The sequence below is a fragment of the Rana temporaria genome, chromosome 3 (genome assembly GCF_905171775.1).
Source record: "Rana temporaria chromosome 3, aRanTem1.1, whole genome shotgun sequence".
Classification (NCBI taxonomy): Eukaryota; Metazoa; Chordata; class Amphibia; order Anura; family Ranidae; genus Rana; species Rana temporaria.
Window position 1 is genome coordinate 480,217,913 of NC_053491.1, and position 21,791 is coordinate 480,239,703.

Sequence of the window (21,791 nt, forward strand, 5' to 3'; positions counted from 1 at the left end):
AATATTGACCCCCAAACCAGTGTGTGACCCCAATATTGACCCCCAAGCCAGTGTGTGACCCCAATATTGACCCCCCAAACCAGTGTGTGACCCCATTGACCCCCCAAACCAGTGTGTGACCCCAATATTGACCCTCATACCAGTGTGTGACCCCAATATTGACCCTCATACCAGTGTGTGACCCCAATATTGACCCTCATATCAGTGTGTGACCCCATTGACCCCCCAAACCAGTGTGTGACCCCAATACTGGCCCCTCATACCAGTGTGTGTGACCCCAATATTGACCCCTTCAAACCAGTGTGTTTGACCCCGATACTGGCCCTAATTTCAGTGTTTGACCCCCTCATACTAGTGTGTGTGTGACCCCAATACTGGCCCCCTTATACCAGTGTGTGTGACCCCCAATACTGGCCCCCTCATGCCAGTGTGTGACCCCAATACTGGCCCTAATCTCAGTGTTTGACCCCCTCATACCAGTGTGTGTGACCCCCAATACTGGCCCCCTCATACCAGTGTGTGTGACCCCAATACTGGCCCCAATCTCAGTGTGTGACCCTCATACTAGTCTGTGACCCCAGTATTGATATATCTGACCCCCAATCCAGTGTGTGACCCCAATATTGACCCCTTCATACCAGTGTGTGACCCCGATACTGGCCCTAATCTCAGTGTTTGACCCCCTCATACTAGTGTGTGTGTGTGTGACCCCCAATACTGGCCCCCTCATGCCAGTGTGTGTGTGACCCCCAATACTGGCCCCCTCATGCCAGTGTGTGTGTGACCCCCCAATACTGGCCCCCCTCATGCCAGTGTGTGTGTGACCCCCAATACTGGCCCCCCTCATGCCAGTGTGTGTGTGACCCCAATACTGGCCCCCTCATGCCAGTGTGTGTGACCCCAATACTGGCCCCAATCTCAGTGTGTGACCCTCATACCAGTCTGTGACCCCAATATTGATATATCTGACCCTCATACCAGTGTGTGACCCCAATACTGGCCCCCTCATACCAGTGTGTGACCCCAATACTGGCCCCCTCATACCAGTGTGTGACCCCAATACTGGCCCCCTCATACCAGTGTGTGACCCCAATACTGACCCTATATCATTTTGTGACCCCAATATTGACCCTTTATCATTTTGTGACCCCAATATCAATATGTGACCCCCAATATCATTGTGACCCCCCAATCCAGTGTGTGATGCCAATATTGACCCCCTATATCATTTTGTGCCCCCAAAACTGTGGAGACCCCCAACTGACTGACCTCTGCTGGAAAGTAATACCAACAAGGGGCCCTTACTTGACCTGAGAAGTGAAGGTTTAGGGACCCTCCACTACAGTGACCTCCCGGAAAGCGGTCTGGAATGGGGTGCAGTAATGGGGTACACCACGCTCTTCTCTGGAGTACACAATCCTCATCTCGGGGCTCTCGTAGGGTTTGGTCTCCCGGAAAGCGGTCTGGAATGGGGTGCAGTAATGGGGTACACCACGCTCTTCTCTGGAGTACACAATCCTCATCTCGGGGGTCTCGTAGGGTTTGGTCTCCCGGACAGCGGTCTGGAATGGGGTACACCACGCTCTTCTCTGGAGTACACAATCCTCATCTCGGGGCTCTCGTAGGGTTTGGTCTCTCGGTGAAGTTGGAGAACATTTCTTGGACTTTGTAGGATTTGAAGTTCTGGGTGGAAGGAGGTGACTTTGGCTCTTGTGTTTTATGGAAGGACTTGTTGGGGTCTAATGATTGGAGGGTTTGTGGAAAAATGTCTTTCTTGTAAGATCGGTTTGTTGTCGGTCTGAGATCACTTTTCTTTGAGATGTAATAACATTGACTTGTGACAATCTCACCCCAAAACCAGGACAATGTAGTCCCAGCCGGATTCTTGTGCCTCGTAGGATCAGTGATGGAGAACCTTCACACCCCAGATGTTTTGAAACTAAATTTCCCATGATGCTCATATTCTCTGCAGTGTGGCAAATGTAGACATGGGAAATGTAGTTCCAAAACATCTGGGGTGCCAAGGTTCACCATCACTGTCCAGTGGCGGCTGGTGCTCAAATTATTTTTTTTTTGGGGGGGGGGGACGAAAAAAAAATTGCAGCCTCACTGTGCCTATCAAACGCAGCCACTGTGCCTCAATTGTCACCACTGTGCCATGCCATCAAACGCAGCCACTGTGCCATCAATTGTCACCACTGTGCCATGCCATCAAACGCAGCCACTGTGCCATCAATTGTCACCACTGTGCCATGCCATCAAACGCAGCCACTGTGCCATCAATTGTCACCACTGTGCCATGCCATCAAACGCAGCCACTGTGCCATCAATTGTCACCACTGTGCCATGCCATCAAACGCAGCCACTGTGCCATCAATTGTCACCACTGTGCCATGCCATCAAACGCAGCCACTGTGCCATCAATTGTCACCACTGTGCCATGCCATCAAACGCAGCCACTGTGCCATCAATTGTCACCACTGTGCCATGCCATCAAACGCAGCCACTGTGCCATCAATTGTCACCACTGTGCCATGCCATCAAACGCAGCCACTGTGCCATCAATTGTCACCACTGTGCCATGCCAGAACTTCCGCTTTAAGCACTCCCCACCCCCTTACATGCCAAATTTGGCATGTCATTTTTTTGAGGGGAGAGTGGGACTTCCTGTCTAACTTCCGCCTAGGCGACTCCTCCTTTCGCCTTAGGTGGCCCCTCCCTTTAGGCGATCTCCTGGGACACGTGACCGGTCCCAGGAGATCACCTGTCCACAGTTTTCAGTGAGTGCCCGGCCGTGAAGCCAAAAGCCGTCACGGCCGGGTGCCAAAAATGTGAATGGAGGGGAGGGATGAGGAGAGACGCTCCGGGCGGCCGCATCGCTGGACCGTGGAGCAGGTAAGTGTCTATTAAAAGTCAGCAACTACACTTTTTGTAGCTGCTGACTTTTAATAAACATTAAAAAAGCTGGAACTCCGCCTTAACGTTGACTTGGAGGAGGTCAGCTGCAGGTCAAGAGAGGGTTGGTCTACCTTTTGAGATATATTAACGTTGACCTGCAGGAGGTCAACTGCAAGCCAAGAGAAAGTTGGCTCACATTTTGAGATATATTAACATTGACTTGGAGGTCAAGAGGAGGTTGGTCTTTCTTTGAGGTATATTACCATTGACCAGGGGGAGGTCAACTTCAGGACTGCAGGAGGTCAACTGCAGGCTAGGAGGAGGTTGGTTCTCTTTTTAAGATGTATTAACATTGACTTAGAGGAGGTCAGCTGCAAGCCAGAAGCAGGTCAACGTTGGGCCAAGGGAAGGAGATGTATTCATGTTGACTTGGAGGAGGTCAACTGCAGGCTAGGAGAAGGTTGGTTCTCCTTTTGAACGTTGACTTGGAGGAGGTCAGCTGCAGGTCAAGAGAGGCGTTGGTCTACCTTTGAGCTATATTAACATTGACCTGCAGGCCAAGAGAATGTTTGCTCACATTTTGGGATATATTGACATTGACTTGGAGGAGGTCAGCTGCAGGTCAAGAGAGGCGTTGGTCTACCTTTGAGCTATATTAACATTGACCTGCAGGCCAAGAGAATGTTTGCTCACATTTTGGGATATATTGACATTGACTTGGAGGAGGTCAGCTGCAGGTCAAGAGGAGTTTGGTCTACCCTTTTGACATATATTAACGTTGACCAAGAGGAGGTCAACTGCAGGCCAGGAGAAGGTTGGTTTACCATCTTAAGATGAATTAACGTTGACTTGGAGGAGGTCAGCTGCAAGTCGAGAGAGGGTTGGTCTACCTTTTGAGCTTAATTAACGTTGACCTGCAGGCCAAGAGAATGTTGGCTCACGTTTTGAGATATATTAACGTTGACTTGGAGGAGGTCAGCTGCAGGTCAAGAGGAGGTTGGTCTTCCTTTTGAGGTATATTACCGTTGACCAGGAGGGAGGAGGTCAAGTTCAGGACTGCAGGAGGTCAACCGCAGGCTAGGAGAAGGTTGATCGTCCTTTGAGATGTATTAACGTTGCCTTGGAAGAGGTCAGCTGTAGGTCAAGAGGAGGCTGGTCATCCTTTTGAGATGTATTAACATTGACTTAGAGGAGGTCAGCTGCAAACCAGAAGCAGGTCAACTTTAGGCCAAGGGAAGGAGATGTATTAATGTTGACTTGGAGGAGGTCAACTGCAGGCCAGGAGGTTTGTTCTTCTTTTGAGATGTATAAACGTTGACTTGGAGGAGGGAAGCTGCAGGTAAAGAGAAGGTTGGTCTACCTTTTTGAGATATATTAACGTTGACCAAGAGGTGGTCAACGGCAGGCCAGGAGATGATTGGTGTACCTTTTGATGTATTAATGTTGACTTGGAGGTTAGCTGCAGGTCAAGAGAGGGTTGGTCTACCTTTGAGCTATAGTAACGTTGACCCGCAGGAGGTCAACTGTAGGCCAAGAGAATGTTGGCTCACATTTTGAGATATATTAAAGCGGAGCTCCGCTGTAAAAAAAAAAAATTTAAAAGCCAGCAGCTACAAATACGGCAGCTGCTGACTTTTAATAAATGGACACTTACCTGTCCTGGAGGCCAGCAACGTCGGCAGCAGAAGACGAGCAATCTATCGGCTGCCGCCACCGCCATCATCGGTGAGGGAATCGGGAAGTGAAGCGTTGCGGCTTCACTGCCCGATTTCCTACTGCACATGCGCGAGTCACGCTGCGCCGTCCTCACTGTTCCTCGGCTGTGTTCTGGGAGCCATGTGTTTCCCAGAACACAACGGGGGGACGGGAAGTGGCGTAATGCCTGCAGTTTCACGCACTCTAAGCCCGGAAGTATGTGCAAATACCTGTCTTGGATGGGTATCTGCACCCCCCTGAAAGGTGCCAATTGTTGCACCGGAGGGGGGGGGGGAATCCGATGAGCGGAAGTTCCACATTAGGGTGGAGCTCCGCTTTAACATTGGCTTGGAGGAGGTTGGTCTTCCTTCGAGGTATATTACCGTTGACCAGGAGGAGGTCAACTTCAGGACTGCAGGAGGTCAACCGCAGGCTAGGAAAAGGTTGGTCGTCCTTTGAGATGTATTGAAGTTGACTTGGAGGAGGTCAGCTGCAGGTCAAGAGGAGGTTGGTCATCCTTTGAGATATATTAACGTTGACCTGCAGGTGGTGAACTTTAGGCCAGGAGAATGTTGTTTTCCCTTTTGAGATCTATTAATATTGACTTGGAAGAGGTCAGCTGCAGGTAAAGAGGAGGTTGGTTACACTTTGAGATATACAACCATTGACCAGGAGGAGGTCAAATACAGGCCAGGAAAAGGTTGATCGTACTTTCTTAGAGGAGTTTAGCTGCAGGCCAGGAAAAGGTTGATCGTACTTTCTTGGAGGAGTTCAGCTGCAGGCCAGGAGGATGAGATGACCTGTGTTGATAGGCTTTTGTTCACATGGCAATACAAATGTGAAGCGGGCCAGCAGGAGGTCAGCTGCACGGCAGGAGGAGACCAGTTCTGTATTGATCTATTACCATTAAATTGGTGAAGTTTAACTTGCCAGCCAGAAGGAGGCAAACTTCAGGCCAGGAGAAGGTAGGTTTTTCCTTTTGAGATGTATTAGCGTTGACTTGGAGGAGCCTCTCCAGAGTGTACACAGATCTCACCGGTTGGGAGACGCCTGAATCCGATCGCTGTTTCACCTTTGTGCCTGCCCCTGAATATCTGCTTTGGGGGGACTGGTCTCTTCTAGAGTTTTGTTGTGTTGGTTTCTTTTTTTTCTGTACTTGTAGATGGATTTTATCACTTCAAAGCTGTGCAGGGGGCAAACGGATAATATGAGGCGCCTCCAGGGGGAGGGAGGTGATGTAACGGTGGGGTACGTCCTGTAATAAAGCGGAGGGTTCCTGGTATAGATTATAGTCTGATGATTGGAAAGGAATGCACCCCATCTGTGCACACATGTGCCAGGAATTATCCAACTACCGCCTGGATCACCGTCGTCCTGAGCACGTCGGGGGGCGCTTATTCCAGAGGCTGCAGGATGGCGGCTTCTTCGTGTCTACAGCAATCCCACCTTCACCTCCGTCCCAGCCACGCTCTGCTTCAGAGAAGCCTATCCCTCCCACACCCGATGACTGTATCTTAATTTCCCCATCTGATCACCCTCCCCCCCCCACCACCACCACCACTGTTCCACTTGGCCAGGCCTGAAGACACCTCGATAAATGGGACCCAAGCAGACCAGGAGAGGCAAGGGGTACACATGGGGGGGATAGAACACTTATTTATTGATTGTTTTTTTTTTTTTCTAATGTGGAATGGCCACGCTACGATGGTGTGTGTTTTGTTTTTTTGTTCGTTTTTTTTATTATTTATATAATAGCTACATTTCCACTAGTGCGACTTGGGACTGAGAGGGCAGACCCGGTACAGGAGATGGGGTCAGAGAGGGCAGACCCGGTACAGGAGATGGGGTCAGAGAGGGCAGACCCGGTACAAGAGATGGGGGTCAGAGAGGGCAGACCCGGTACAAGAGATGGGGGTCAGAGAGGGCAGACCCGGTACAAGAGATGGGGGTCAGAGAAGGCAGACCCGGTACAAGAGATGGGCGTCAGAGAGGGCAGACCCGGTACAAGAGATGGGGGTCAGAGAGGGCAGACCCGGTACAAGAGATGGGCGTCAGAGAGGGCAGACCCGGTACAAGAGATGGGGGTCAGAGAGGGCAGACCCGGTACAAGAGATGGGGGTCAGAGAGGGCAGACCCGGTACAAGAGATGGGGGTCAGAGAGGGCAGACCCGGTACAAGAGATGGGGGTCAGAGAGGGCAGACCTGGTACAAGAGATGGGGGTCAGAGAGGGCAGACCCGGTACAAGAGATGGGGGTCAGAGAGGGCAGACCCGGTACAAGAGATGGGGGTCAGAGAGGGCAGACCCGGTACAAGAGATGGGGGTCAGAGAGGGCAGACCCGGTACAAGAGATGGGGGTCAGAGAGGGCAGACCCGGTACAAGAGATGGGGGTCAGAGAGGGCAGACTTGGTACAAGAGATGGGGGTCAGAGAGGGCAGACCCGGTACAGGAGATGAGGGCAGACCCACCTGTAAAGGCATTTTAAATTGCGCCTATGTAGATTTTTAAGTACCGTAGTGTGTCGCCATTCCACAAGCGTACACAATTTTAAAGCACGACGTGTTCGATTAAATAGAAAAAACACTCGCGTTGCCTCATCCGTAATTTAATTATAGGGAAACATAAAAGAGAGGGAAACCCCAGGTCGGACTTTGACGGCACAGTAAACAATAGAAATAAAAAAATATAATCTTTAATGAAACATAGACACATACATGGTATACAAAGGGACAAACAGAAATTATTTAAAAAACCATATACATAGAACTACAAAGTTTATGAGTCCATGTGCATCAACGCGTTTCGCTGTTAAGCTTCATCAAGGCACATTCAGGGTTTGCAAGAACAGGAACAGGTCTCACTAGCTAAAAGCAAAAATAATCTATTTGGAATTGAAATAACCACACACACATTTTCTAAAGGAGCACCGTTCAATCCATGTTAGAAATCTGTTTACTTGGCATATTTTACCCAAAAAATTAGGTTATGTATTTTTTTTATTTTTTACTTTAGAATTCATAAAAGTGTATTTCCAAAACAACTGCTCAAATACCGTGTGACATAAAAATTGCAATGATCGCCATTTTATTCTCTGGACCAGTGATGGGGAACCTCGGCACCCCAGATGTTTTGGAACTACATTTCCCATGATGCTCAGCTAGACTGCAGGGTAGTTGAGCATCATGGGAAATGTAGTGCTAAATACCCGACGGGGCCCCGAGCCTAGTACAGGAGGGCTGGCTGACTTATCAGCAACCATGGCACCGGATGTCACAAACGGCACTGGGCATCAACACATGGCACAGGGTCCTTGTTTACATATTGCTTTTTAAAGAAGACCTTCACCTAAAAAGGGAAAGTTCTGCTTTTTTGCATCCACCCCCCACCCATCTCCTCCACTGCCACTTTTGCCATTTTTTTTTTAGTGGTGTGGGGGGTGCGGGTACCTGTTTCAACCTCAGATCCCCGTGGCGCTCTACAAGGATGTGCAACCCACCCCTTTTTCCCCCTGTAGCTTTCTGGGACACCTACACCGGTCCCAGAAGGCTGCGGGACCATTCACCTCATAAGCGTATAGGAGACATTCTAATTGGTTGGTGCCGTCACATGGGCAGCGCTGACCAATGAGAGAGAGAGAAAACGAGAACCCGATGTGTCAGAACGTCTGATCGCAGGTAGGGGTGCAACGGATCAAAAAACTCACGGATCGGATCGATCCTCGGATCAGGAGTCGCGGATCGGATCATTTTCGGATCAGTAAAAAAAAAAAAAAAAACAAGACAAACAAAAGTTTTTTGTTTTTTGTTTTTACTAATGGCGGCGATCAGCGATTTTTTTTTTTTTTTTTTTTTTTTTTTTTTTTTTTTTTTTTTTTCGTGACCGTTACATTATGGCGGACACATCAGACAATTTTTGGGACCATTACAGTGGGGAAAATGGCAATTACAGTGTTACTGTTTTACTAGTGTGGGGGCAATGTTGGCTATGACTATTATTACAGTGGCAAAAATGGTAATTACAGTGTTACTGTTTTACTAGACCAAGTACATCAGTACAGTGAGTTGGCTAATGGCTATTAAGCCATTAGCCAACTCACTGTACTGATGTACTCGGTCCGTCTCGCTGTACGCAGGTTGCATGCAGAGTCAGCGCGCTCTTGCAGAATAAAAAAAATCCACGAGCAGAGAGAGGGGTGATGACGTTAGCGCGCACCGCCGCCGAGTGTACCAAGATGGCCGACCGCTCCGGAGCTAGGCCGAAGCCGCTGTCTTTCCTAAGGCTGCGGTGCGTTCCGCGAATCGCTTACTGTGCCGATCCGAACAGGTCGACCCGTTCGGATCGCGGATCGGGCACGATCCGTTGCACCCCTAATCGCAGGACTCCAGGTTAGCTGGGACGGGTGCAATGGGGGGGGGGGGGTCCCGTATAAGTTCATTTTACAGATTTTCTGTTGGTCTCGGCTCACACTGGGGCGGCTTCAAAGTCGCGGACTCTGAAGCCGCCCCGTACAGCGTGACTTGCGAGTGACTTCTGTAATAGAAGTCGATGCAAGTCGCTTTGAAGTGACCCCACAAGTAGTGCAGGAGTCGCTCCGATTAGAGCTGAATAGAGCACAGGTCGCCTCACAGTGGGAAATGCGAGCCTAAAAAAAAAGGTGAACTTACACTTTAACTGCAACAATGTATCTGCTGGGATTGTAACTGCCTGGCCTTGGGTATGAATGGGTGATTGTTGGAGGAGATAAGAGGATAAAATCAATGTATATAGTTACAATGTGTTTGTATGGTCCGTGTCACAATGCATTGCCAATTATCCCACACACAGAGAGAGATTAGAGATACATTGAAAGATATACAGAACAAATTCCCACACAACTTGAACACCGCTTTTGGAACTACATTTCCCATGATGCTCAGCTTTTTTGTTTGTATTTTGATACTTTGTTATGCTGAAATCGTATACCTACAAGCCCAGCAGAACCAGTTCCAGGGGGATTGGTTCTTGCACCTGATGTCCAGCCCCCCTCCCCCTTTGTGCCCCCCCCCCCATCACTGCCAGCTTACCTCTTCTCTCCTGCCGGAAGCTGCAGCGGGCACATGGGGGGGGGAGGTTTCACAGTGAGCGATAGAGAAGGATTGGCGCTCTAAGCCCCAGTCCTCTAAAGCACACGCCCTTTTAGGAACTTGCAGGTGCCGGCTCTGCAACAAACTAGATGGCTGCACACCATTGAAGGCATCTTTATTGATATCTGGTGTAGCAGATGAAATCTAATGCAGTCACTTCATGTTGCAGAAAACAGGAAAAGCTACTGACGCGTTTCACACCGTATGAAGGTGCTTAATCATAGCTACGATTAAGCACCTTCGGTTTGAAACGCGTCAACAGCTTTTTCTGTTTTTTGTTTTTGTTTTGTTTTTTCTTAGCTTTTCCTGTTTTTTATGTAACATGAAGTAACTGTATTGGATTTCCTCTGCTATACAACATATCAATAAAGATGTCTTCTACGGTGTGCAGCCGTCTGATTTTTTTTTTTTTTTTTTTTCTTCCAAAACACAGTGAGCGATTTGTGATGATTATTATTATTATTATTATTATTATTCTTCAGGATTTATATAGCGCCAACAGTTTACGCAGCGCTTTACAATATAAAAGGCAGACACTACAGTTACAATACAAGAGGATTAAGAGGGCCCTGCTCAGAAGAGCTTACAATACCAATCGCTCCTGTGTCCATTCATTTTTCGAAGCACAGTGTTTACTATGCTTGTTTGTGAATGAGTAGGACGCCTAGGAGCGTTTCCTATTCATTCATCTGTTCTGCTGAGGCTGCAGAGGAAGAGGGGTGATAAATCTATGTCTAGTCAGTTTTGGGGTGGAGTTGAGTAGTGGTCCTGTTGGCTGTATGGGGCCCTAGTGCAGCTCTGCCCAGTGCCATGTATAATACCCAGTGCAATGTGTGGATATTCGGTGCCACATCACTAGGGGGGAGCCACCTGGAAGATCCAGGGAGAGACAACCGGCTCCTCATAACATAGGGAAGATGGCAAGAGGAGGTGGGACCCGGGTGCAGGAGGAGGTGGGACCCGGGTGCAGGAGGAGGTGGGACCCGGGTGCAGTTTGTGGGGACCCGGGTGCAGTTTGTGGGGACCCGGGTGCAGGAGGTGGGGACCCGGGTGCAGGAGGTGGGTGCCAAAGAAGAGGACAACGCTGGTTCTGCTGGGCTTGTAGGTATATGATTTCAGCATAACAAAGTATCCTTGGTTGGGGGATAGACTGAAACGTTATTGGGAGGGTGAAGGTCCCCTTTAAGCTCTCTCCATATTATTGGAAACTTTTCATGGCTGGAGTTGGACTGGAAAATGTTTTTCCTTATGCAGTTGTCATCCCCCGTAGTTGTCATCCCCCGCAGTTGTCATCCCCCGTAGTTCTCCTGTGACAGGAAGTCGTTGGAGCCCCCAGCAGAGGGAGGTTTGGGAGTCCTGGTTGTGGGGGGGGGGGGGTCACACCACGGACAGTGTCCCGGAGTTGTTGAGGAAATCCTGGATTGAAGTGTGTGTGAACTGCGGAAGTTCTGCAGGCTGATAATGTGCAATTAGTGTGAGAGTTTGGCAAAGGCCTCCATGGAGCCGGGACTGGCTGTGCTTTCTCTTCTTGTCCTCCTCCTGGCCGACTCAACCTGGACTACACCATGGAGTGCCGGAGCCTGCCGCCGGGTCATGTGGGAACCGGGAGCTCCCAACATGAGGGGTGCGCCGAGTCATTTTGGCGGCAATTATTTATTGTCCTCTATCTGTGTCGTCATTATTATTTTGTTGATGGAAAACCTCGATCGGTGATTATTTTATATGAAGTGTTCGCAGCGGGCGCCATGGTTGTGGTTGGATGGTGGCTGCTGTGCAGTAAAATATAAGAGATCTGGACGTGGAGTTGGACCAGAGCCGGCCCTACCATGGTTCTTAGTGGGTCTTTAAGAGGGGCAGAAAATTGTCCTACGAGCGCCTCTCCTTCTTCTCTTCTATTTACCCAGCAACTTTTTATTTATTTTTTTAACATTTTTTTTTTTATGATAACTGCCCCCTATGCTACTCATGCCTACCCCCGTAGTGCCCTTGGCTGTCTATGTACTACACCTGTTTTGTGTCATAACTGCCTCCCAGGCCGCTCTGCCTGCCACTGCACTGCCCTAGCCTACCCCTAGCCTGCCCCATACTGCCCCTGCCTGTCTAGGTACTACCCATGTTTTGTGTGTCATGACAACTGCCTCCCGGGCCGCTCCGCCTGCCCCCGTACTGACCTAGCCTACCCCGTACTGACCCTGCCTGTCCATGTACTATCCCTGTTTTGTGTCATAACTGCCCCCCCCCACACACTGCCCTTGCCCATCTATGCACTACCCCTATTTTTTGTGTCATGATAACTGCCCCCCCCCTGTACTACCCCTGTTTTGTGTGTCATATCTGCACCCCTTACTCCCCCCCCCGTACTGCCATTGCCCATCTATATACTACCCCTGTTTTGTCATAACTGCCTCCCGGCCCGCTCCGCCTGCCCCTGCCTGTCTATGTACTACCCCTGTTTTGTGTGTCCATAACTCCCCCCCCCCCTCTGTACTGCCCTAGACTACCCCCCCCCCCCCGTACTGTTCCTGCCTGTCTGTGTACTACCCCTGTTTTGTGTGTCATAACTGCCTCCCGGGCCGCTCGGCCTGCCCCCGTACTGACCTAGCCTTCCCCGTACTGACCCTGCCTGTCCATGTACTACCCCTGTTTTGTGTGTCATAACTGCCCCCCCCTACTGCCCTAGCTTACCCCCCCCCCCCCCCCACTGCCCTTGCCAATATATGTACTACCCCTGTTTTGTGTGTAATAACTGCCCCCCCTTACTACCCTAGCATACTCCCCCCCTCCGTACTGCCCTTGCCCATCTATATACTACCCCTGTCTTGTCATAACTGCCTCCCGGGCCGCTCTGCCTGCCCCCGTACTGCCCTAGCCTGCCCCATACTGCCCCTGCCTGTCTATGTACTACCCCTGTTTTGTGTGTCATAACTCTCCCCCCCCCCCCCCGTACTGCCCTAGCCTGCCCCATACTGCCCCTGCCTGTCTATGTACTACCCCTGTTTTGTGTGTCATAATGACTGCCCATGCCTACTCCCCCCCCCCCCCCCCCCCGTACTGCCCTAGCCTACTCCCTCTGTACTGCCTGTCTATGTACTGCTCCTGTTTTGTGTGTCGTGATAATTGCCCCTATACGACTCTAGCCAACCCCTGTACTGCCCTAGTCTACCCCTGTACTGCCCCTGCCTGTCTATGTACTACCCGTTTTTTGTGTGTCATGATGACTACCTCCCATACTGCCCTAACCTGCCCCTATACTGCCCTAGCCCCCCCCCCCCCCCAGGCCGCTCCGCCTGCCCCCGTACTGACCTAGCCTACCCCATACTGACCCTGCTTGTCCATGTACTACCCCTGTTTTGTGTCTCATAACTGCCCCCCCCTACTGCCCTAGCCTACTCCCCCCCCCCCCCCCACTGCCCTTGCCAATCTATGTACTACCCCTGTTTTGTGTGTCATAACTCCCCCCCCCCCCTCCGTACCTCCCTAGCCTACCCCCCCCCCCCCATACTGTTCCTGCCTGTCTATATACTACCCCTGTTTTGTGTGTCATGATGACTGCCCCTGTACTGCCCTAGCCTACTGCCCCTGCCTGTCTATGTACTGGCCCTGTTTTGAGTGTCGTGATAATTGCCCCTATACGACTCTAGCCAACCCTGTACTGCCCTAGTCTACCCCTGTACTGCCCCTGCCTGTCTATGTACTACCAGTTTTTTGTGTGTCATGACTGCCTCCCGTACTGCCCTAGCACCCCCCCCCCCCCCCGGAATTGAACATAATGGTATGTCATATAATTTTGCATTTTAAAGCTCTGACTTCCTGATAAATGTAATTTTAGTTTTAATTATGATATCAAATAATGGCTGTGGGGGCCTTTTGGTAGACGTAATGTGTGTGTTTTTTTGTTTTTTTTGGGGGGGGGGGGGGGGCAGCGTTTTATTCTTGGGCCAGACAAAACGTAATATTTTACTATACACTGATCGGCCGTAACTGTATGACCACCCATCTAATGTTGAGTAGGTCCCCCTTTTGCCTCTGAAACAGCCCTGACCCATTGAGGCATGGACTCCACTAGACCTCTGCAGGTGTGCTGTGGTATCTGGCCCCAAGCCACCAGTAGCAGATCCTTTACATCCATGGTCCCCAACCGTCCTAGCACCAGGGACCGGCCACTCAGTGGTAAAGCCCTCTATGGACCAGGGGGGGTTGGTGGTTGTGTCGTGGCTGCAGCCTGGGGGGGGGGGGGCACCGCAGCTTATCACCTCAGGGGGGTTGGGGTTGTTTTAGCCTGTTGCCTAGGGGGGCAACAAACTGCGATGCTCTGTGTTCTGACACCTTTCTGTCAGAACCAGCATTCACCTTTTTTCAGCAATCTGAGTTCCAGGATCTCTTCTATTGGCTGACTACAGAGCCCAGCCTTCCCTTTCCACATGCATCAGTGAGCCTTGACCATCCATGACCCTGTCTATTGATTCCTCGGCTTTCCTTGCTTGGACCACTTTTAGTCGGTCGTGACCACTGCAGAGGGGAGCATCGCACAAGAGCTGCAGTCTTGGAGTTATTCTGACCCATTTGTCTAGAGACCAGTGGTCTCCAAACTGCTGCCTTTTGCTTGCATTAATCCAGCCCTTGGAGCAATATTCCCTACACTGACACAAACTTTGGGGCTCAGTTCCTCCCGGATGGCGTTGGGGCTCAGTTCTTCCCGGATGGCGTTGGGGCTCAGTTCTTCCCGGATGGCGTTGGGGCTCAGTTCTTCCCGGATGGCGTTGGGGCTCAGTTCTTCCCGGATGGCGTTGGGGCTCAGTTCTTCCCGGATGGCGTTGGGGCTCAGTTCTTCCCGGATGGCGTTGGGGCTCAGTTCTTCCCGGATGGCGTTGGGGCTCAGTTCTTCCCGGATGGCGTTGGGGCTCAGTTCTTCCCGGATGGCGTTGGGGCTCAGTTCTTCCCGGACGGCGTTGGGGCTCTGTTCTTCCCGGATGGCGTTGAGGCTCGGTTCCTCCCGGATGGCGTTGAGGCTCGGTTCCTCCCGGATGGCGTTGAGGCTCGGTTCCTCCCGGACGGCGTAGAGGCTCTGTTCTTCCCGGATGGCGTAGAGGCTCTGTTCTTCCCGGATGGCGTTGGGGCTCTGTTCTTCCCGGATGGCGTTGGGGCTCTGTTCCTCCCGGATGGCGTTGAGGCTCGGTTCCTCCCGGATGGCGTTGAGGCTCGGTTCCTCCCGGACGGCGTAGAGGCTCTGTTCCTCCCGGATGGCGTAGAGGCTCTGTTCTTCCCGGATGGCGTTGGGGCTCTGTTCTTCCCGGATGGCGTTGGGGCTCTGTTCTTCCCGGATGGCGTTGGGGCTCTGTTCTTCCCGGATGGCGTTGGGGCTCTGTTCTTCCCGGATGGCGTTGGGGCTCTGTTCTTCCCGGATGGCGTTGGGGCTCTGTTCTTCCCGGATGGCGTTGGGGCTCTGTTCTTCCCGGATGGCGTTGGGGCTCTGTTCTTCCCGGATGGCGTTGGGGCTCTGTTCTTCCCGGATGGCGTTGGGGCTCTGTTCTTCCCGGATGGCGTTGGGGCTCTGTTCTTCCCGGATGGCGTTGGGGCTCTGTTCTTCCCGGATGGCGTTGGGGCTCTGTTCTTCCCGGATGGCGTTGGGGCTCTGTTCTTCCCGGATGGCGTTGGGGCTCTGTTCTTCCCGGATGGCGTTGGGGCTCTGTTCTTCCCGGATGGCGTTGGGGCTCTGTTCTTCCCGGATGGCGTTGGGGCTCAGTTCTTCCCGGATGGCGTTGGGGCTCAGTTCTTCCCGGACGGCGTTGGGGCTCAGTTCTTCCCGGACGGCGTTGAGGCTCGGTTCCTCCCGGATGGCGTTGAGGCTCGGTTCCTCCCGGATGGCGTTGAGGCTCGGTTCCTCCCGGACGGCGTAGAGGCTCTGTTCTTCCCGGATGGCGTAGAGGCTCTGTTCTTCCCGGATGGCGTTGGGGCTCTGTTCTTCCCGGATGGCGTAGAGGCTCTGTTCTTCCCGGATGGCGTTGGGGCTCTGTTCTTCCCGGATGGCGTTGGGGCTCTGTTCTTTCCGGATGGCGTTGGGGCTCTGTTCTTTCCGGATGGCGTTGGGGCTCTGTTCTTCCCGGATGGCGTTGGGGCTCTGTTCTTCCCGGATGGCGTTGGGGCTCTGTTCTTCCCGGATGGCGTTGGGGCTCTGTTCTTCCCGGATGGCTCCCCCCCCTCCCCCGTGTTGGCTCTCTCTACTGTGTGCATGTTAGGTGTCTCTCTCTCTCTCTGTCCTCTCTCTCTGTCCTCTCTCTCTGTCCTCTCTCTCTCTCTGTGTCTCTCTCTCTCTGTCCTCTCTCTCTCTGTCTCTCTCTCTCTGTCCTCTCTCTCTCGGTCTCTCTCTCTGTCTCTCATATGGTGGGTGGAGGAATGCATGTTGGGTCAGGGAAGATCATCTCGCTCCCCTCTATAATGGTCGGGAGGTATTTCTCGTGTGTAATCAGCGGGTGATACATCTCTTGTGCTCACAGCTGGCGGCTCTGGTTGTCATCGGCCTTTCGGGAGTCCATCATGCCTCCTTCCCATCCCCCAGCAGCTGTTACATCAACTTTTTCTTTTTGCAGAAGTAAACCGACAGCCGACCACATCCGGCCCCGTCTTCTACTACTGCTTTACGCTCTGTGCAACCTCCTGATTTTAGGGCATCGTGGTGTGATGTCATCGGCCTGCAGGGCAACGATGTCATCGCTGAGAAGAGATGCAATGGCCAGCTGCAGGGTTTATTCGTAACTGCATTGTCGGTAAATTAGTGCGATTTTTATTTTGCAATAAATTGGGCTTGTGACTAGTAGTAGTGGGCTTGTGACTAGTAGTAGTGGGCTTGTGACTAGTAGTAGTGGGCTTGTGACTAGTAGTAGTGGGCTTGTGACTAGTAGTAGTGGGCTTGTGACTAGTAGTAGTGGGCTTGTGACTAGTAGTAGTGGGCTTGTGACTAGTAGTAGTGGGCTTGTGACTAGTAGTAGTAGTAGTAGTAGTAGGCTTGTGAGGAGTAGTAGTAGTAGTAGTAGTAGTAGTAGTAGTAGTAGTAGTAGTAGTAGTAGGCTTGTGAGTAGTAGTAGTAGGCTTGTGAGTAGTAGTAGTAGTAGTAGATGATCTTTTATATACGATCACTTTTATTAGGTACGCTTGTTCAATTGTTTAAACAAATTGCTAATCGGCCAATCGCATGGCAGCAAATCAATGCATTTGGGCAACTAGACGTGGTGAAGACAACTTGTTGAAGTTCAAACTGAGCATCAGAATGGGGAAGAAAGGGGATTTAAGTAACTTTGAACTTGGCATGGTTGTTGGTAGCAGACGGGCTGGTCTGAGTTGTGTGGAGGAAAATATCCAGTTGTGTGGAGGAAAATATCCAGTTGTGTGGAGGAAAATATCCAGTTGTGTGGAGGAAAATATCCAGTTGTGTGGAGGAAAATATCCAGTTGTGTGGAGGAAAATATCCAGTTGTGTGGAGGAAAATATCCAGTTGTGTGGAGGAAAATATCCAGTTGTGTGGAGGAAAATATCCAGTTGTGTGGAGGAAAATATCCAGTTGTGTGGAGGAAAATATCCAGTTGTGTGGAGGAAAATATCCAGTTGTGTGGAGGAAAATATCCAGTTGTGTGGAGGAAAATATCCAGTTGTGTGGAGGAAAATATCCAGTTGTGTGGAGGAAAATATCCAGTTGTGTGGAGGAAAATATCCAGTTGTGTGGAGGAAAATATCCAGTTGTGTGGAGGAAAATATCCAGTTGTGTGGAGGAAAATATCCAGTTGTGTGGAGGAAAATGCCTTGTTGATGTCGGAGGAGAATGGGCAGATGATGGAAAGGCAACAGTAATTCAACTAACCACTCGTTACACTCGGGGTATGCAGAATACCATCTCTGAACGCACAACACATCCAGCCTTGAAGACCACACCAGGTGCCACTCCAGTCAGCTAAGAACAGGAATGCCCCTCTACATGGGGGGTTTGTGCTTTGGGGTAAGGACCCCCACCCCAAAGCACCTTGTCCCCATGTTGATGAGGTCAAGGGGCCTCTTCCCGACAACCCTGGCTGTTGGTTTTCGGGGGGCTTATCGTAATCTGGGAGCCGCCTTTAATAAGGGGGTCCCTACATCCCGGCCCCCCCCCCCCCCACACTTTATGTGTATGAGCATTGGGGACATTGTAACCTTACCCATTCACCTGGGGGGGAAAAAAAAGTGTCAAAAATAAAACGCACTACACAGGTATTTAAAGTAATTTTATTAGGCAGCTCCGGGGGTCTCTTCTGCCTTCTCCCCTCTCCGGTTCTTCTGCCCGCTCTTGCCCGTTGTCTTCTTCCATCTGCTCTTCTTCCGATGTTGACTCGATGCTCTCTCCCGCTGCAATGCCACGCACACGGCATTACAACAACGGGTGATGTGGCACTGCCCCTTATGACGTCACCGTCCCATCATGTCCAGGGCAGTGACGTCATAAGGGGGGGGGGGGTAGCTGAGCTACGACTAAGGCTATTGCCGAAACGCGTCAGAATTATTGTTTTATTGTCACTCTGATGTACCAATAAACGACACTTCAAGGATTAAAGTTTTGCAGGGACTAGCAAGGTGGACCTAATAAAGGGGATCCAACCCGGGACTAGCAAGGTGGACCTAATAAAGGGGATCCAACCTGGTACTAGCAAGGTGTACCTAATAAAGGGGATCCAACCTGGGACTAGCAAGGTGGACCTAATAAAGGGGATCCAACCCGGGACTAGCAAGGTGGACCTAATAAAGGGGATCCAACCTGGGACTAGCAAGGTGGACCTAATAAAGGAGATCCAACCCGGGACTAGCAAGGTGGACCTAATAAAGGAGATCCAACCCGGGACTAGCAAGGTGGACCTAATAAAGGGGATCCAACCCGGGACTAGCAAGGTGGACCTAATAAAGGGGATCCAACCCGGGACTAGCAAGGTGGACCTAATAAAGGGGATCCAACCCGGGACTAGCAAGGTGGACCTAATAAAGGGGATCCAACCCGGGACTAGCAAGGTGGACCTAATAAAGGGGATCCAACCCGGGACTAGCAAGGTGGACCTAATAAAGGGGATCCAACCTGGGACTAGCAAGGTGGACCTAATAAAGGAGATCCAACCCGGGACTAGCAAGGTGGACCTAATAAAGGAGATCCAACCCGGGACTAGCAAGGTGGACCTAATAAAGGGGATCCAACCCGGGACTAGCAAGGTGGACCTAATAAAGGGGATCCAACCCGGGACTAGCAAGGTGGACCTAATAAAGGGGATCCAACCCGGGACTAGCAAGGTGGACCTAATAAAGGAGATCCAACCCGGGACTAGCAAGGTGGACCTAATAAAGGGGATCCAACCCGGGACTAGCAAGGTGGACCTAATAAAGGAGATCCAACCCGGGACTAGCAAGGTGGACCTAATAAAGGGGGTCCAACCTGGTACTAGCAAGGTGGACCTAATAAAGGGGGTCCAACCCAGGATTAGCAAGGTGGACCTAATAAGGGGGGTCCAACCCGGGACTAGCAAGGTGGACATAATAAAGGAGATCCAACCCGGGACTAGCAAGGTGGACCTAATAAAGGGGGTCCAACCCGGGACTAGCAAGGTGGACCTAATAAAGGGGGTCCAAACCGGGACTAGCAAGGAGGACCTAAGGATAAAGTGTCGGTGGTTGTAGATTCATCATTCTATTGCAGACCTCGGTCATGTGACTCGGTGTTGCCATGGCACGGGTGTGATATTCTATTCATTCTCTGTTTATATCTTCCCAGCCGGCTGTGACATGAGAATTGTCTGGGATGGGACAATATAGTCACTAGACAAACACCGGAGGAACATTTTATGTCAATATTATCAGAGAAAAAGAGAAGTGTCTGTAAAACATCCGACATCTGGGCTGAACGAGAGCAGCCTGCCTGTGTATGAGATATATACTCTCCAGACACTTTATTAGGTCCACCTTGCTAGTCCCGGGTTGGACCTCCTTTATTGGGTCCACCTTGCTAGTCCCGGGTTGGACCCCCTTTATTAGGTCCACCTTGCTAGTCCCGGGTTGGATCCCCTTTATTAGGTACACCTTGCTAGTCCCGGGTTGGACCCCCTTTATTAGGTCCACCTTGCTAGTCCCAGGGTTGGACCCCCTTTATTAGGTACACCTTGCTAGTCCCAGGGTTGGACCCCCTTTATTGGGTCCACCTTGCTAGTCCCGGGTTGGACCCCCTTTATTAGGTCCACCTTGCTAGTCCCAGGTTGGACCCCCTTCATTAGGTACGCCTTGCTAGTACCGGGTTGGACCCCCTTTATTAGGTACACCTTGCTAGTCCCGAGTTGGACCCCCTTTATTAGGTCCACCTTGCTAGTCCCGGGTTGGACCCACTTTTAGGTAAACCTAACACCTTGCTAGTACCGGGTTGGACCCCCTTTATTGGGTCCACCTTGCTAGTCCCGGGTTGGACACCCTTTATTGGGTCCACCTTGCTAGTCCCGGGTTGGACACCCTTTATTGGGTCCACCTTGCTAGTCCCGAGTTGGACCCCCTTTATTAGGTCCACCTTGCTAGTCCCGAGTTGGACCCCCTTTATTAGGTCCACCTTGCTAGTCCCGAGTTGGACCCCCTTTATTAGGTCCACCTTGCTAGTCCCGGGTTGGACCCCCTTTATTAGGTACACCTTGCTAGTCCCGAGTTGGACCCCCTTTATTAGGTCCACCTTGCTAGTCCCGGGTTGGACCCACTTTTAGGTACACCTAACACCTTGCTAGTACCGGGTTGGACCCCCTTTATTGGGTCCACCTTGCTAGTCCCGGGTTGGACACCCTTTATTGGGTCCACCTTGCTAGTCCCGGGTTGGACACCCTTTATTGGGTCCACCTTGCTAGTCCCGAGTTGGACCCCCTTTATTAGGTCCACCTTGCTAGTCCCGGGTTGGACCCCCTTTATTAGGTCCACCTTGCTAGTCCCGAGTTGGACCCCCTTTATTAGGTCCACCTTGCTAGTCCCGAGTTGGACCCCCTTTATTAGGTCCACCTTGCTAGTCCCGAGTTGGACCCCCTTTATTAGGTCCACCTTGCTAGTCCCGGGTTGGACCCACTTTTAGGTACACCTAACACCTTGCTAGTACCGGGTTGGACCCCCTTTATTGGGTCCACCTTGCTAGTCCCGGGTTGGACACTCTTTATTGGGTCCACCTTGCTAGTCCCGGGTTGGACACCCTTTATTGGGTCCACCTTGCTAGTCCCGGGTTGGACACCCTTTATTGGGTCCACCTTGCTAGTCCCGGGTTGGACACCCTTTATTGGGTCCACCTTGCTAGTCCCGGGTTGGACACCCTTTATTGGGTCCACCTTGCTAGTCCCGGGTTGGACACCCTTTATTGGGTCCACCTTGCTAGTCCCGGGTTGGACACCCTTTATTGGGTCCACCTTGCTAGTCCCGGGTTGGACACCCTTTATTGGGTCCACCTTGCTAGTCCCGGGTTGGACACCCTTTATTGGGTCCACCTTGCTAGTCCCGGGTTGGACACCCTTTATTGGGTCCACCTTGCTAGTCCCGGGTTGGACACCCTTTATTCGGTCCACCTTGCTAGTCCTGCCACCAACAACCATTCCACGTTCAATGGACAGGAGAGTTCTGGAGGAAGGAGCAGAGTCCTCCAGCAGTGCAGAGTATTTCAGGAGAGGAGATTTCTGGAGGAAGGAGCAGAGTCTTCCAGCAGAGTAGTTCTGGAGGAAGGAGCAGAGTATTTCAGAATTCTTGTTTCTCTTATTACACGGAGTTGTTGCTCAGAAAGCCACAGAACTTCCTCTTTTATCTCTGAACAGGAAGTGTGAGTCTCGTGGGACTCGATCTTTCCATGCCGGGTATTTCTGATCAGATTTGTATGTAATGGGATGACTGCGGAGGTCACATGTCCCTGGGGTGGGTGCTGATTGGTCGGCTCGGTGATATGGAGGTGATCAGCTGTGGTTGGATGCCGGAGGGTTTGTTGTTGTGTAATGTTACCCATAACATGTGTAATGAAAGGCACATGTAAGGGGGGGGGGATGGGAGTATAATCTTTACCATCCCTGCACC

The 21,791-nt window shown here is 51.3% G+C and overlaps 1 protein-coding gene across 2 annotated transcripts in view; it reads left to right on the plus strand.

The window, feature by feature from the left end:
• Positions 1 to 21,791, plus strand: part of LRCH4 (leucine rich repeats and calponin homology domain containing 4) — a 124,592-nt gene that overhangs the window by 333 nt on the left and 102,468 nt on the right. The gene's annotated exons all lie outside the window — the stretch shown is intronic.